Source organism: Ostrea edulis, chromosome 4, assembly GCF_947568905.1.
Source record: "Ostrea edulis chromosome 4, xbOstEdul1.1, whole genome shotgun sequence".
In the NCBI taxonomy this organism is placed as follows: Eukaryota; Metazoa; Mollusca; class Bivalvia; order Ostreida; family Ostreidae; genus Ostrea; species Ostrea edulis.
In genome coordinates this window covers 89948858-89963001 of record NC_079167.1, presented here as the reverse complement: position 1 = coordinate 89963001, position 14144 = coordinate 89948858, and the positions used below count along the sequence as shown (strand labels likewise).

General features: G+C 37.7%; 2 protein-coding genes across 2 annotated transcripts in view; one reads left to right on the top strand and one right to left on the bottom strand.

The window, feature by feature from the left end:
• The window catches only part of LOC125668381 (kynurenine/alpha-aminoadipate aminotransferase, mitochondrial-like), a 67096-nt gene extending 53786 nt beyond the window's left edge, over window positions 1–13310 (bottom strand). The window contains exons 1-3 of the mRNA XM_056164255.1: window positions 12884–13310; window positions 12213–12382; window positions 8299–8339 (exon numbers count right to left, since the gene is read on the bottom strand). The gene's annotated coding sequence lies outside the window, so the exon portion shown is untranslated. The remainder of the gene's footprint in view (window positions 1–8298; window positions 8340–12212; window positions 12383–12883) is intronic.
• The window catches only part of LOC125668375 (uncharacterized), a 45743-nt gene that overhangs the window by 7983 nt on the left and 23616 nt on the right, over window positions 1–14144 (top strand). The window lies entirely within an intron of this gene.

Here is a 14144-nt window from a genome sequence, read left to right as displayed (position 1 = left end):
TTTTCATAGCCAACTGACACTTTAATAAGTTCATATACAATGTATACCATTTAGCTGTTTGTCTCTTATTTTACAAGTTTTATCGTATTTTTACAGCCTTTCTTACTTTTGATTCCATGTTTACATTTAAATCTCCACCACGTGTATATCCTACATTCATATGCATATTACGAAGTAGTTCCAGATTTATGATCAGAAAACGGCGATTTTAAACAATTTACAGTAAGCATCAATTTGACTGCACCAAAAACATATCATAATATGACTAAATATTTAGTCCAAAACATAAATGTTGGATCAAAGAAACTTTTACAAGATTTCTGTAAAAAGCCGTTGACAGAGGTGTATTGCGAGGAGCGAACGGAACTCTGGGTAGAGAATGTCAAGAAAGAGGTAAAAATTTGTTTCTATTTTGTATAATACATTGTACTTGATTGACATCTGTCACCTAGACAAGATTCTAGATTGATTGATTGTATATTGCTTAAAGTCCCTCTCGAGAATATTTCACTCACATGGAGACGTGACCGTCACGTTACCATTTTCTGGTGAAGGGCAGGAAAATTTAGACCTTTGCTTGGCGCTTACAGCAGGGAGCAGGAAGGGATCTTTATTATGCCATACCTGCTGTGATATGGGGCCTTGGTTTTCCGAAGGACTGCTCCATTTAGTCGCCTCTTACATGTACGACAAGCAAGGCGACTGAGGACCTATTGTAACCCGGATCCCCGGGAGTGTGGTTTTGCTTATCCTCTTCGTCCCCGGTGGGACATAAGGCTTCAACAAGTTGTCTCCATCTACCTCTGTCCTTGGCAATATACTGTGCCTGTCCCCATGAGTAGCCCATTTCCTCAAGTTCTGATGTTGCGGTTCTCCTCCAGGTGGTACGTGGTCTGCCTCTTTTCCTCTTTCCAGGTGGTGTCCAGTGTCGAGCTACTTTGGGAATCCTGTTCTGGAGCATATTCTAACCCGAATCCCCACGTAACTTAGATTCTAGACATTCTACTTTTAGAGCAATGTAAATAGAAAGATGAGGTACACGAAACACTACAATGTTGTAAGTTCTAGAAAAGAATTATCCACAATATTATATCAGTATAAATAGACAGTAAATTTGTTTTGGAGAGAAGCACTCGTTAAGAATTCTATAAGCTATCTACGGAATTACATTTGGACTTTTAAATCTGGTAATTAGAATGGACTTAAAAGTCGATTTGTGATATTCTCGTGCATGAATTGAGCTCGGCAGTAAACCAGTATCGGGCACTGTTTTTTGTGAACTTTGGCATACCTGCAGTAAGTAAGTTAGTATTTTTTTCATTGAAATATCATTCTGTAAATAATTGTATCTTTGAATTCTTTCTAATTAATATTTACTGACATTTTGTTATTTTGACCGATAACGTTTGCAATTGACCACCTCTAATCGTCACTCTAATTTTGTGTAACTCATATAATATTTTTGTAGTCAAGGATACCCAGTAGGCTGTTGAAAACTTATAAAAAGAGTAGACTAGCTAAATGAAGTAAGGCCCTTTCCAGGGGCGGATCCAGGAATTGCGGTTACGGAGGGGGGGGGGGGGCGCCACTTCTGAGGCAGGGGATCTGGAGGGCGAAATCCTGGTGGGGGTCCAGGGGACAAAGCCCCCGAAAGCTCCTGGATTTTACAGATTTTATAGAGCTTGAAATATGTTTCCTACTTAGTCATTTGTACTATTTTCTATCATTTTTTATAAGGTGAAATTAATAAAATTACGCAAATTTAAAGGGTTTTTAGAAAATTAAGTTCTCCCAATAAAGTAATTCAAGAAATCAAAAGATTTTGTCATTTATTTCTCCTGGAGTGAAAGAAATTATTGCTTCTTTTATCGTTCAGTATATTTTTCTAAACAAGATATTACGATTTACCTTAAATTTGAAATTTGGGGGGGGGGGGGGGGGGGGGGCTGCGCCCCCCTTAAATCCGCCACTGCTTTTCCCAACCTTCCACCTCGAACTCGAAGGCTAGAATAGAAACCACATGGGAAAAAAACCTCTCAAATATCTGCCAATTGCATTAAGTTACAGTTACTGCCAAGGGTTAAACGACATGGAGACAATGGTATCTTATTTCCAAACTTATGTAATTTGTATGAGATATTCTGTCATGTTTATTAGAATCATGACATTTAGATGACGTGTATTATTGAATCATATAATGGAAAGGACAATGTATCGATTGCAGTTGCTGAGATATTTGAAACATGCACATCACGTACTCACATTTTTTTCCACTTATTTTCGAGACAAAAATAGAAACTAAAAGGTAGGACAATCGTAACTCTTAATATCAAGATGACGCTCTCTCTTTTAGTAGTCACTATTTGATTGTCGACCCTGGGGCATGGTCTCGGAAGACCACATCTTTCATGATTTTTTTTCAATCTATTTCTTATTTCTATATCGTAAATTACTCACAGTCAACACATTTACAAGACATTGAAATGCTAAAACAGTGGAGCATTAGAGGCATTGTTTGAGTTGATTGATGTTAAATCACTTCTTAATCTAAGTAATTTGATTTTATGTTAAATCGCTTCCTACATCTGTCAAGTAATTTGATCTGATTTTAAACCACTTCTTTTTTGTTAAGGAATTTGATCTGATGCTTAACCACTTTTCACATTTGTTATGTACGGTAATTTCATCAGCAATGATGATGCATCTATTACAATGTAAGTAATGTGATCTGATGCTAAATAACGTCTTGCATTTGTTAAATAATTTTATTCTCAGAATAGCAAACAGCTGAGATGTCGACTGTTTAGCAGAAAGTGATATACTAAGGCTTCACGTACAATACACGAATAGTTGTACAATGTCCCTATGACGGTCAGCTACATAAGATTGGTATAAGGAGGGAGAGAAACTGACAGGGCAAGGCCACAACCACAGGGCGGCAACTGCCAACTCCCGTAACCACCTATCTGATCCCCCACAAGGGGGTAAAGGGGACTGGGGTGATCAGGAAAGGGATTCTGGAACTGGAAACAACACACGTATAGAACATCATTCATAATTTAAGTATCCGAGAGGTGCCTGTAACCATGGCTAGGGAGGAATTAAAACCCGGATAAGTTTAGAGAGGAGGTAAAGGAGGAGAAATCAAATCAATATTTCTGTTATCAGATGATGCGAAAAAGATGGCCTTTTTGACTCATATATAGCAGAATTTGAACAGTACTTTAGGTCAACGGTTGCAAATACGAATACGAATTTCAAATAGATGCTCTCTTTTGATAAGTCTCTTTTAATATTATATTCGAAATTTAGGAGAATCTGTGGTAGTGAAGGAACGTTTGACTTTTCAATCGTTTTGTAATATTTGATTTAATTATTCTAGATTAGGGACCTGTTTAACTAATTAGGGAGCTTTCGTAAATATATTTGTTGCACTGATATTAACCTTTGGGCTTCCTAAAGGATCTGCCTGTTAGGCAAGGCGTTTTACTAATGTGATTGATTGTATACTAGTTTTGTTTTTAACAACGTTCCTCTCGAGAATTCTTCACTTATATGAAGACGCCGCCATTGCTGACGAAGGGCTGCAAAATTTAGGCCTATTGTCGGCGCTTACGGCCTTTGAGCAAGAAGGGATCTTTAACGTGCCACTCCTGCTGTGATACTCTGGACCTCGGTTTTTGCGATCTCATCGAAGGACCTATTCTAACCCGGATCTCCAAGGGACTTTTACTGCTTTCTAATGATATTTAGGTAGAGATTGCTCCTTCGCTAAACACTCAGCATTTAGAAGTGAGAATCACGGGTCTTTCGGATATGACTTTAAAAACGGATGTTTCGTGTCGCGTCAGGCGTTGCCACGTTAATGAACCCGCAGTGTTACGGCTGTAAGCGCTAAGCATGGGTATTAGTTTGTGGTACTTTACCTACAACTCACATTTCAGTTCAGTTTATTTCTTTGTGCCATCTGGCACATCAGATATACAATTTTATACATAATGAAATATAAACTGGCGACGTCTAAATACAAGTGAAAAATTCTAGACTGAAGGTAAAACGATCAACCGATAAAGACAAGCCGCTAATCGTGATCTATAGGGTTCGATCCTTTGAAGTTTTTTCGCCCATGGAGAAAGGATTAGAATTGTAAACCTTGGTGGAAAGATTACGCAGCTCAAATCCTTCAGTGGTGAATCTCTTGTCCTTCTTTCTTTACACTTCAAAAACACTCGCCAAAGATCTCTTTCAAGCTTGAAAGAGTGAATTTTATTTCCTGTGTTATAAAGAATCGATTCATAAATTTCGAAAGCATCTACCTTTTTTCGACACACAAGGGCATGTTTTGCGTATGATCAAAGAAGGTGTTGCACGTCTCATGTTAATTTTCCTAAAGGTGTTGCATTAAAGATAAAAAAAAAAAATTAAGCTGTGTTAAATATATGATAAAACCAATTGGAATGTATGTGTTGATTCAAACATTTTTTGAAAATAAGCTTAAAAAACGTGTATTGACTAAAAAGTAACCAAAATAATTCGAGTTTAATTCAAGCAATAAGCGATTTTTATGAATTTTAGCGTTAGAATGCAGGGGTATCCCCGAATTTCAGAAAAAGTGCCTAGACGTGAAACAAAATAAATTTAGCATGAATATGTTCCTCGAGTTCTCCACTAAAAAAAACTGTCGCTTTGAAATTTTGTTTCACGCGGGGGCATTTTTAAAAAAAAAAAAAAAATTCAAAAAATGGAAACGACTTCACTAATTTTATTTTCAACTTAACCTGTACGTTAATTTCCCTTACAAATTAATGGTCTACTGTGTGGTTCAGTGGGTGAGGTCGTCAAATTTAATATGTAAAGATATGTTCTTTTTTAAAACGACCGGGTTCGAATCCCTCACGAACACATTTTTTTTATATTACGTTTTCCATCTAGATTTTTTTCTTAATTCAAACACACTTCTAGTTTTTATAAATGTTTCTGGTCAAATCTCTGTTCATTACAATGTGCCGAGTTTGAAATAAGCTTTCAACCTGAACACTGTTTAGTTTTTGATGGGATTCGCTGTAAACACGCCGAATATAGCATGCGATTATACTGTGTTTTAATAGTCAAGGTTGCTAACGAGAACTTGTATGTTTTTCTGAGTGAAAGGTGTTGACAAAGGCATGATGTGGTGTCTTTCACGAAATCACACGGCCTCTCATTTTTTTAGTCCGGTTAATTTCCTTTTTTGTAAACCTTGGAAACTGCCAGCGAGGATTTATTCCAGATATCCTCAACTTACTGTGTGTCTATGATCTTCTTGAATTCCTATACGAGTGGGTAGACGACGGCTTCTTCCCTTCCAAATCATCTTGGAGGAACATTGTGAGCTCCATAACCAATATAAAACACAAAGATCTTAGACGTTGTCGTATGGTAAATGACAGATTTCACAAGATTTCTCGCAATCTTCAGTGAGAACGATCCATCTCCCTTCTGGAGAACTCCTAAGAACTGTTATGAGATCCACTTGTGCACGTTCATATACAAACTTCTCTCTGATTGTCCGCGAGACTTCATGGATACCTGTCGCCTCTGTGGCGCAACATTTAGTGACTTTTTTGTTGCCTGTTCTTGCGTGACCACTTTCAGCATCCGTAACAACTGGTGGAATGACATAGTCAATAGTTTCTACATCGAACTATCTGCTGAACTATGTGCTCTCACCGATGAAGACCTTTATATTGTCCTGTTAGGTCGCTCCCCAAGAACAAAGATAGACGTATATGATGTTGAAGTTCTCAAGTTTAGAAACTATCAACTTTTACGGAATGCTTCTGCCCAATACTACCGCGTCATGCATCAACATATGCCAGTGGGGTGGGGGTGGGGGGGGGGGGGCAACTAATTGCCAACTTATATCTTGTGTCCTTCTTATTGAATGTATGGACGCTCTACTTAGTTTTTGTTTTTTTTTATTTATTTCTAATCCTGTGTAATTTTGTATAATTTGTTCACATCCAATAATCTCGTGTAATGAGGAAATAAAGAATGAATGAATGTGTTTCATACCAATTGTTAGGCTGTTCTTTACATACTGACTTTGATCACTGGTTACTCCGTTTATCTGATCAAGATATAGGGTTCATGAAGGGTGTGACCGGTCAACAGGGCATGCTTACCCCTACTAGGCACCTGATCCCACCCCTGGTGTGCTCAGGGGGTTTGTCCTACTCCCGGTTTTGTATTCTTCAGAGGATTTGTGATATCGATGATTGTTCGTTGTATTTACTTCTCATTAATCTCTTCAGATTGAAGATCCTTCAGATAAACCGGATCGAACATCAGGATTTCATCGTTGACAGTCATGATTGCTTTCAGTAGGCCTACCTGAGTAGCTTTCACTCGTGAAGACCGTGACAAATTAACACTATATACACACCAAGGTTCATGTAAACATCACATAGTACATACTACAAAAATCACCTGACATTGGTTTTATTAGAACTGTTCACCAACTTTTCTTAGGTTTTTGGTAAAGAAAAGTACGTACATTGTATAATAATCCACAATGCGCACAGGGCCGTAAATTAACCTTCAATTTGGAGGAGACAGGAAATTAGGCGGGGGTCTGGGGCCGCCCAGGCCCCCAGACGCTGAGCACATTTTGTGCACACTGAACACGTTTCGTGCAAAATCCTTGATTCTAGGGCCTTCTAAGATGTTACTTGACTAACTCATTCTAAAAGAAAGATTTGGAATGCTTTTTAAGGGAGGTATCATGTTCTTAGTTATTGGAAACAACATAAATTCTAATGAACTTTAAATTTTATTTTTTTTTGGCTCAAAAGTTGGAGGAGGCAGCTGCCTCCTCCGCCTCCATGTAATTTACGGCCCTGTGCGCACTAGAGTCAATAATTGGAGTCGGTAAAAAAAATTCCGCCATTTATCTGACCATCACGTGACCTCCCCGTAATGTTGATATAGATGAGGCTGAAGATAAGCAAAACCCTTAAAAATGATAGCGGATATCATGGTGGGGACTTTTAGCTACATGCAAATGGCAATTCATAATGAAGAAAAAAGCCGAGAAGTTGTCGACTCGTGTAGTACTACTGTCATAGTGTTTTGAACACGTTCAATGAATTTAGAGTTTTAAAAATTGTAGGGGACATGTTTAAAATGGATTAAAAGCAAGTAAGTGTTGATTTCCTTGTGACAGATTTGTGCATTACTGTCAAATGTTTGAAAACAACTTGTCCATTGCGTAAATCCAGGCACATCTGAGTCGAAACGTCGGTCGAAGCATAAACCGTCACCGACTCCGGCATTTACACGTTTTCCAGAATCAAAATATGAATGCTTGCGAAGAGAAGTCGATGAAGGCTATGCCTCTCGACTTCTCTAAAGAGAATAGCTCGGTGGGTAGAGCGTTCTCTTCCTGACCAAGGCTGTCTTGAAAACAAAATATGTCGTGACCTCTCACCAGTATAGCAGTTTCACAAATTCAAACTTGTCTTCTGATATTCTTAATATAGGAATAACTGTATATTTCCTAGATAACACATGTCTGAAGTCCAAAGTCAACAGGATGATGGCATGTGTGAAATTAGGATTAATCAGAAATAAAAGCTGGTATAAGAAAACACTCAGTAGAGATATTTTGAGATTTGCCTATAAATTTGCCTTTCAATAAAATTTATATGAGAGACGATGAAAAGACAATGTTTCCCGATTTTATATAGAAGTCCTCCACTCGCCTAATTTCGTTTTTCTGTTGTTATTTATTTATTTTTTTTTTTTTTTGTTATTGATAAAATCCAATTTTCTTCTCGTCCCTGGCGCGATATGACTTCTTTCTTCAACATAACCCTTTCCCCGCCCATAGGGACGTCAAAACTTATTCTTAGTGTATCAAAAACAATCAATTCTGTTTTCAACATAGAACAATGTTTTATCCTTTCAGAATAGTCTGACGGAACTACCAATAAACTTTTCACGAAATATTCTTGCAATATTCATTCATTTCCCTTGGGGATCCAGGTTAGAGTAGGTCCTCAGTACTCCTTACTTGTCATAAGATGGGGCGGTCCTTCAGATGAGACCGCAACATCCGAGGCCCCGTGTCACAGCAGGTGTTGTACGATAAAGATCCCTTCCTGCTCAAAGGCCATAAGCGCCGAGCATCGGCCTAAATTTTGCACCCCTTCGCCAGCAACGGTGACGTCTCCATGTGAGTGAAATATTCTTTTGTGGGACGTTTAACAATATACAATCAATCAATTCTTACAATATTCAAATTTGTGGTTGACTCACAATTCTAACATGTTTGACTCTTGGCACCACACTTTCTGAACCTGTAAAGTATTGAGAGAAAATGGTGGTAAATGCATGTGCTTGGGACGTTTTACGCAATAAATGGATTTTTTTTGCTAAAATACGTCAAGTGTTTCCATATTGATGATATCTAAAGATAAAGTTAAAACAATGGTAGAATTTTACATAACATTACAAGGGTTCCAGGTTTAGACATGTCAAAGTCTAGGTCCACAGGGCGGTTACATGTACTAGTAGATGTATGTGTACTTGCACCGAAAAGTGGAGAAAACACACAACAGAAATAATGGAGAAAGCCCACAGCAGAAATAGTGGAGAACGTCCAAAACAGAAATAGTTGGGAAAGGCCACAACATAAATAGTGGAGAAAGCCCAAAACCAAATATAGTGGAGAAAGCCCACAACAGAAACAGTGAAGAAACAGAAATAATGGAGAAATTCCACAACAGAAATAGTGGAGGAAGCCCACAGCAGAAATAGTAGAGAAAGCAAACAACAGATACAGTGGAGAACTCCCACAGCAGAAATAGTGGAGAAAGTCCAATACAGAAATAATAGAGAAAGCCCACAACAGATATAGTGGAGAAAGCCCATAGTAGAAATAGTGGAGAAAGTCCCATACAGAAATAGTGGAGAAAGCCCACAACAGATATAGTAGAGAAAGTCCACAACAGATATAGTGGAGAAAATCCACAACAGAAATAGTAGAGAAAGCCCACAATAGAAATAGTGGAGAAAGCAAACAGCAGAAATAGTGGAGAAAATCCACAACAGAAATAGTAGAGAAAACAAACAACAGATACAGTGGAGAAGTCCCACAGCAGAAATAGTGGAGAAAGCCTATAGCAGAAATAGTGGAGAAAGTCCAATACATAAATAGTAGAGAAAGCCCACTACAGATATAGTGGAGAAAGCAAACAGCAGAAATAGTGGAGAAAGCAAACAACAGAAATAGTGGAGAAAGCCTACAGCAGTTAGAAGGAAAATAGTTCACTTCAGAAAATTAGAAGTATCAGTTATCTCGCTGAATTAAATACACGTGTAAATAAAGAATTCAAATCGGAATATTAGTCGCCAGATGGCGAGGGGGTGTCACTAAAACAAACGTGTCTTTACATTACCATTTCTAGACCATTTACAGGTATGGAAAATGGTGTGATAAGAACATCGATAATCTGCTCAAAGCTGAGCTCTGAGGTCATTTGATGTATGTCGCATAAAGTGGCTTTCGTGATAAGTAGATTGCATTTCGAAATTCTGAAATGAAAGTACCATAGAAATTCTAAGATGAAAGTACTACCAAAACACAAAGCAAATAGACAGAACTTCTATAACTGGATGACAATGCTCGCCTACTAAAGTTCCTTCAGGAATCGAGTGCGTGTAAAGTTGAATCCAGTTGGGCACATTGCTATCTCACCACACAGTACAGTATAATAGAAAGGTTTACAGTGACGTGGTGTGCAAACGCCAATCGAGAAAAATATTTTATCTTTCACAGTAAAAGTCAAATTGTCACAGTCAGGCGTCTTCAATCAATGACCGCAGTAGTACGCTGGTCATTGTCGTCTGGTGACATCCTCCACACCATATCGATCCGTAGAAATGCCGGACCATCAGTTATTCTGCAGCAGACGTTTAGTGAAGGTTAATCAATTATTCACGCCAGTATCGCCCTGTCTCTATACAAAACGTCTTAAGTCCCTCGCACGTCTTCGTGTGTGCCAACATAAATTGGTTATTCACATGAAAATGATGATTCTAGATGAATACAGTACATTTACAAACTCAGTTCAATGTCCTGTCATGTTCTATATGTACCTGATAATGAGAAATGCATTTTGAATTAAGCTGGTTCGATTGAAAATAATCAACTTTTGTTCAATGACTGACAGCTTTAACAAATGCCAATAAAATTTGAACATGCGCCTAGCTTAAGTTTCAAAAATCAAATTCATGTTGGTTTGATTCACAAAACACACACTTTTTGCGTCTAATATAGACTGTCAATTTTGACAAATTTGCCATTGAATTTTGCATAGGCTACATGTATCAAATATCAAGAAATCGATTTTCATGGAATAAATTGCATGAAAATTTTATCACTTTAGGATCATTGAGAGATCATGTAACAGCAGCACAACTCTTATTTATGACATCAAGTGATAAAAAATCGACATAAAATGACCATAGAATATTTCATTTTTAGTTTGCCTTTAAAACATTTCTCTACCTCCTGCTGCATTGTATTTCAGAGATTCTCTATCGTCAACTTCTAAATGTCGTATCCATTTGATTAATCCAGTGGTGTACAGACCAAAGAATTAGAACTAGGTCTTCCTTTTTTTTCTCCTCCTGACATTCAGAAACCAGACACTTTCATAACACCTACAACTCCAGAAGTGTAAGCTCCTCTGAGCACTCACTATCTGTGACACCAAACCCTCTATCAATTCCTTCAAGGTTTGTGACGAAATCGTTAGAACGTTGCACAGTTCTACAAAAAAACAAAAACAAAAACAAACAAAAACAACATTGCGCATTTTAGCATTTGCAAGATTATGATATGGCTCTAGAGTGGTTGCTTATGTTTAGCTCACCTGAGCCATAGATTCATGTAAGCTTTTCTGATAAAAATCTCTCCTTTATTAAATTTGTTGTCGTAAACCTTTCTCATTTGGGACCTCTCTGAAACTAATTGGCGAATTTCAACCAAACTTGGCACAAAACGTCCTTGGTTGAAAGGGAAGACGAGTTTGTTCAAAAGAAGGAACGTGTTCCTATCCGACGAGAGATCATTCGAAAACTGAGAAATAATGGTGTGATATTTGTAAAAAAAAAAAATAATAATAAAAAAAAACAACAAAAAAAAACAATTCTTCGGAACCACTGAACCAGAAAAGCCAAAACTGGCATAGAACCAGCTTCCTCATATAATTGAGACTCAAGTTTGTTCAGATCATGATCCCCGGAGTTAGGATGGGGCCACAATAGGGACTTAGAAACTTAAATAGGAGTATACAGGAAATTCTTTTAAAATCTTCTCAAAAAACGCTAGACAAGAATTTGTAAGCATCCTCATATAGTGTAAAATTAAGTTTGTTCAAACCATGGCCTCGGGGTCAGGGACGGCGCATAAAAAAGTTTGAAAATTTTAGATAATAATCTTTTCAAAAACTTCAAGACTCCGATACTTCAATATTAAAGTGAATTTGCTGGTCTCATGGAGCGTTAATATATGTTCGAAGGTATGTTTGTACACAAGTACAGTGGGAACATATGTTAGAATTTTTTATATACATTTTTGAGACGGCCAGGCAAGAATACGATGATATAAGGCCTAAAAAGTGCGCATTATTTTTTCTGCACAGTAAATCGAAGGTTTTTATGAGGGGTGGATCTGTAGCTCTCTGGTCTGTCCCAATATTTTCCCAGAGAGCTACAAATCTGTAGCTACTTGTGGGTTTACGTCATCCCATGACATTGGAGTCGGTCCGGTCAGCGACAAGGGTTCAAAGCATCTGCAAGAGCAAGGCGGTTCAGGTGAGCATTGTGACCCATGACCTCCTGTTATTCCATTACATGAGCATGTTATTCTTGCTTTATAACAAAATTTCTAGAATTTAATATGTAATGTGTATGAAAATGTTACTAGTGTCGTAATTTAACTGCCTTCGAGAAATATTCAGGCGGATTTCGTGTAAGCATAATACAATGTACATGTAGCATGATAATATCCAGACTCGGATTATCAAAATTTTGTCACAGTCCACATATGCGTTTGGATGTATGATGTTAACCAGCGTCTTTGGAAACTTTTCTCTTTTTATTAACCTATTCTGACAGGTTGATAACTTTAAAAGTTGTACCAGATTTGATGGTAACTCCGTTACCTGATCAGGATATAGGGTTCACGGTGGGTGTGGCCGATTGACAGGGGATGCTTACTCCTCCTAGGTACCTGATCCCACCTCTGGTGTGTCCAGGGGTCCGTGTTTGCCCAACTATCTATTTTATGTTGCTTGTAGGAGTTATGAGATTGATCTCTGTTCGTTATCGTCACCTGTCATGGTATACAAAATTGAAAATATATGAATTTAAAGTGATAAATCTGGTGCACATAATTAAAGAAGTTCCGTATTTTAAAGGCCGGCAATTGGGTATAAAAGCAGCCAATCGGTGAAAATGGTGGAATATATGAATTTTCTGGTCACATTCAGGTTGCAGCACTTATTTTGCAAAAATAAAGATTAAGCTGTTGTACTGAAATTTTAAAATGGGTATGCTTGTTCCCCTCATAACTGTGCATATATTGGCCATATCTATTTTAGATATAAATTCTCATGAAGTTTTAATTTTGGCCTAAAAAATCTGAAGCAGGGCTAAATTTGTATTTCAAACTAGAGATTGGCAGTTTGTGGGTGTGATTATCTTTTGTTATTGTTTACACCGGATGTTGACTCACATATTGCACGAGCATGCTTGTCTAGTTCTAGATAAGGGGGGTTGCACCAAAGGAAACATGTAATCAAATCACTGTATAACGTGGAAAAAAAGTACTTACTCATATATCATTGGTAAATCCAGATTTTATTTTTTAATTATATATAATCACATTCCTTTAAAAAATTTGTTGACTTTATAAAAATAACTCATTAGGACTGTTCAGTCTGATCGCTGTTTCAGAGTTTTGCAGGATTGCTGGTACCTTTTCTAGAATAATGTCAAGCATGATGTTTGTCTGATTAAGCAACAATCTCCTAGGCCAGTTGTGTAACTCCCATTGTCTCTCACCAATGATGACAAATGTCCAATTGATCAACCATCACTTTAAAATTACTCTCAATCTGGACTCTTATGTGTGAACATTACAATGTCAAAAGAGACAATCACAGATAGTAGGTCTCCAAATATCATAATGGACAAAGTGTTTCTTAATAATCCTTCAATGCACATGTCCTCCATTGCACAGCTACAATTTCCTCCCAAATTCTTCTCATAATTGAAAGGTACCAAGAGGAAAATCATAAGTATTATTATATCATATATACCAATATTTTGTGTATATTATCGAAAAACTACATGTTTTAAAAGACATGGATAAAACAATGATGAATTCATTTTGTAATTCCTAGGGTGAAGTTTTGTTAAAGTAAAAACCTATCCTTTCAGTGCCTCACAGATCCAGCAGAGTGGTAGAAAAATGTGGGAAAACTTTAGTTTATTTTGATAAATCATGCCAGTCTCCCTGTTCAAAATATCGTCTGCTACAGAGCACGTGTAGAGTCAAGCATCAAACTGATAACAATTCTGATAACACTGCTAAGCCCTGCCCTCTTGCCATATATGCTTAATTGCTGTAGGGGTGTAAATTTTTCTAGGTTACTCCCGGCCTTTAAGATAAGAATTTATCGTATATACTCGTGATTGTTAACAGTAAAAACCACGGTAATGTATCCGCATTTTATTACATTTCTTGACAGGTATGATGTTATTCGCATCAACGGTATACCCGTATCGGTAATCTAACGTTAATTTACCGGTCGCGGTAGCTCCGCTTCGTAACCGGGAGGTCATGAGTTCGACCCCTGCTTGTTCCATGACCGCGTCAAACTTCTGACGTAAATATAGGCAGTGATTGCTCCTTCACCAAACACCAAGATTTCGTGTCGCAACAGGCGTTGGCACGTTAAAGAACCTTCACTGCTGCAACCCTGAGCACTAAGCAGAGGTGGTACTTCACCTACAGCTGGTGACGTGTCAGTATCAGTGAAAAATTCTCAACGGAATGTCAAACAACCAACCACAACTGAACAGCTGCTCCG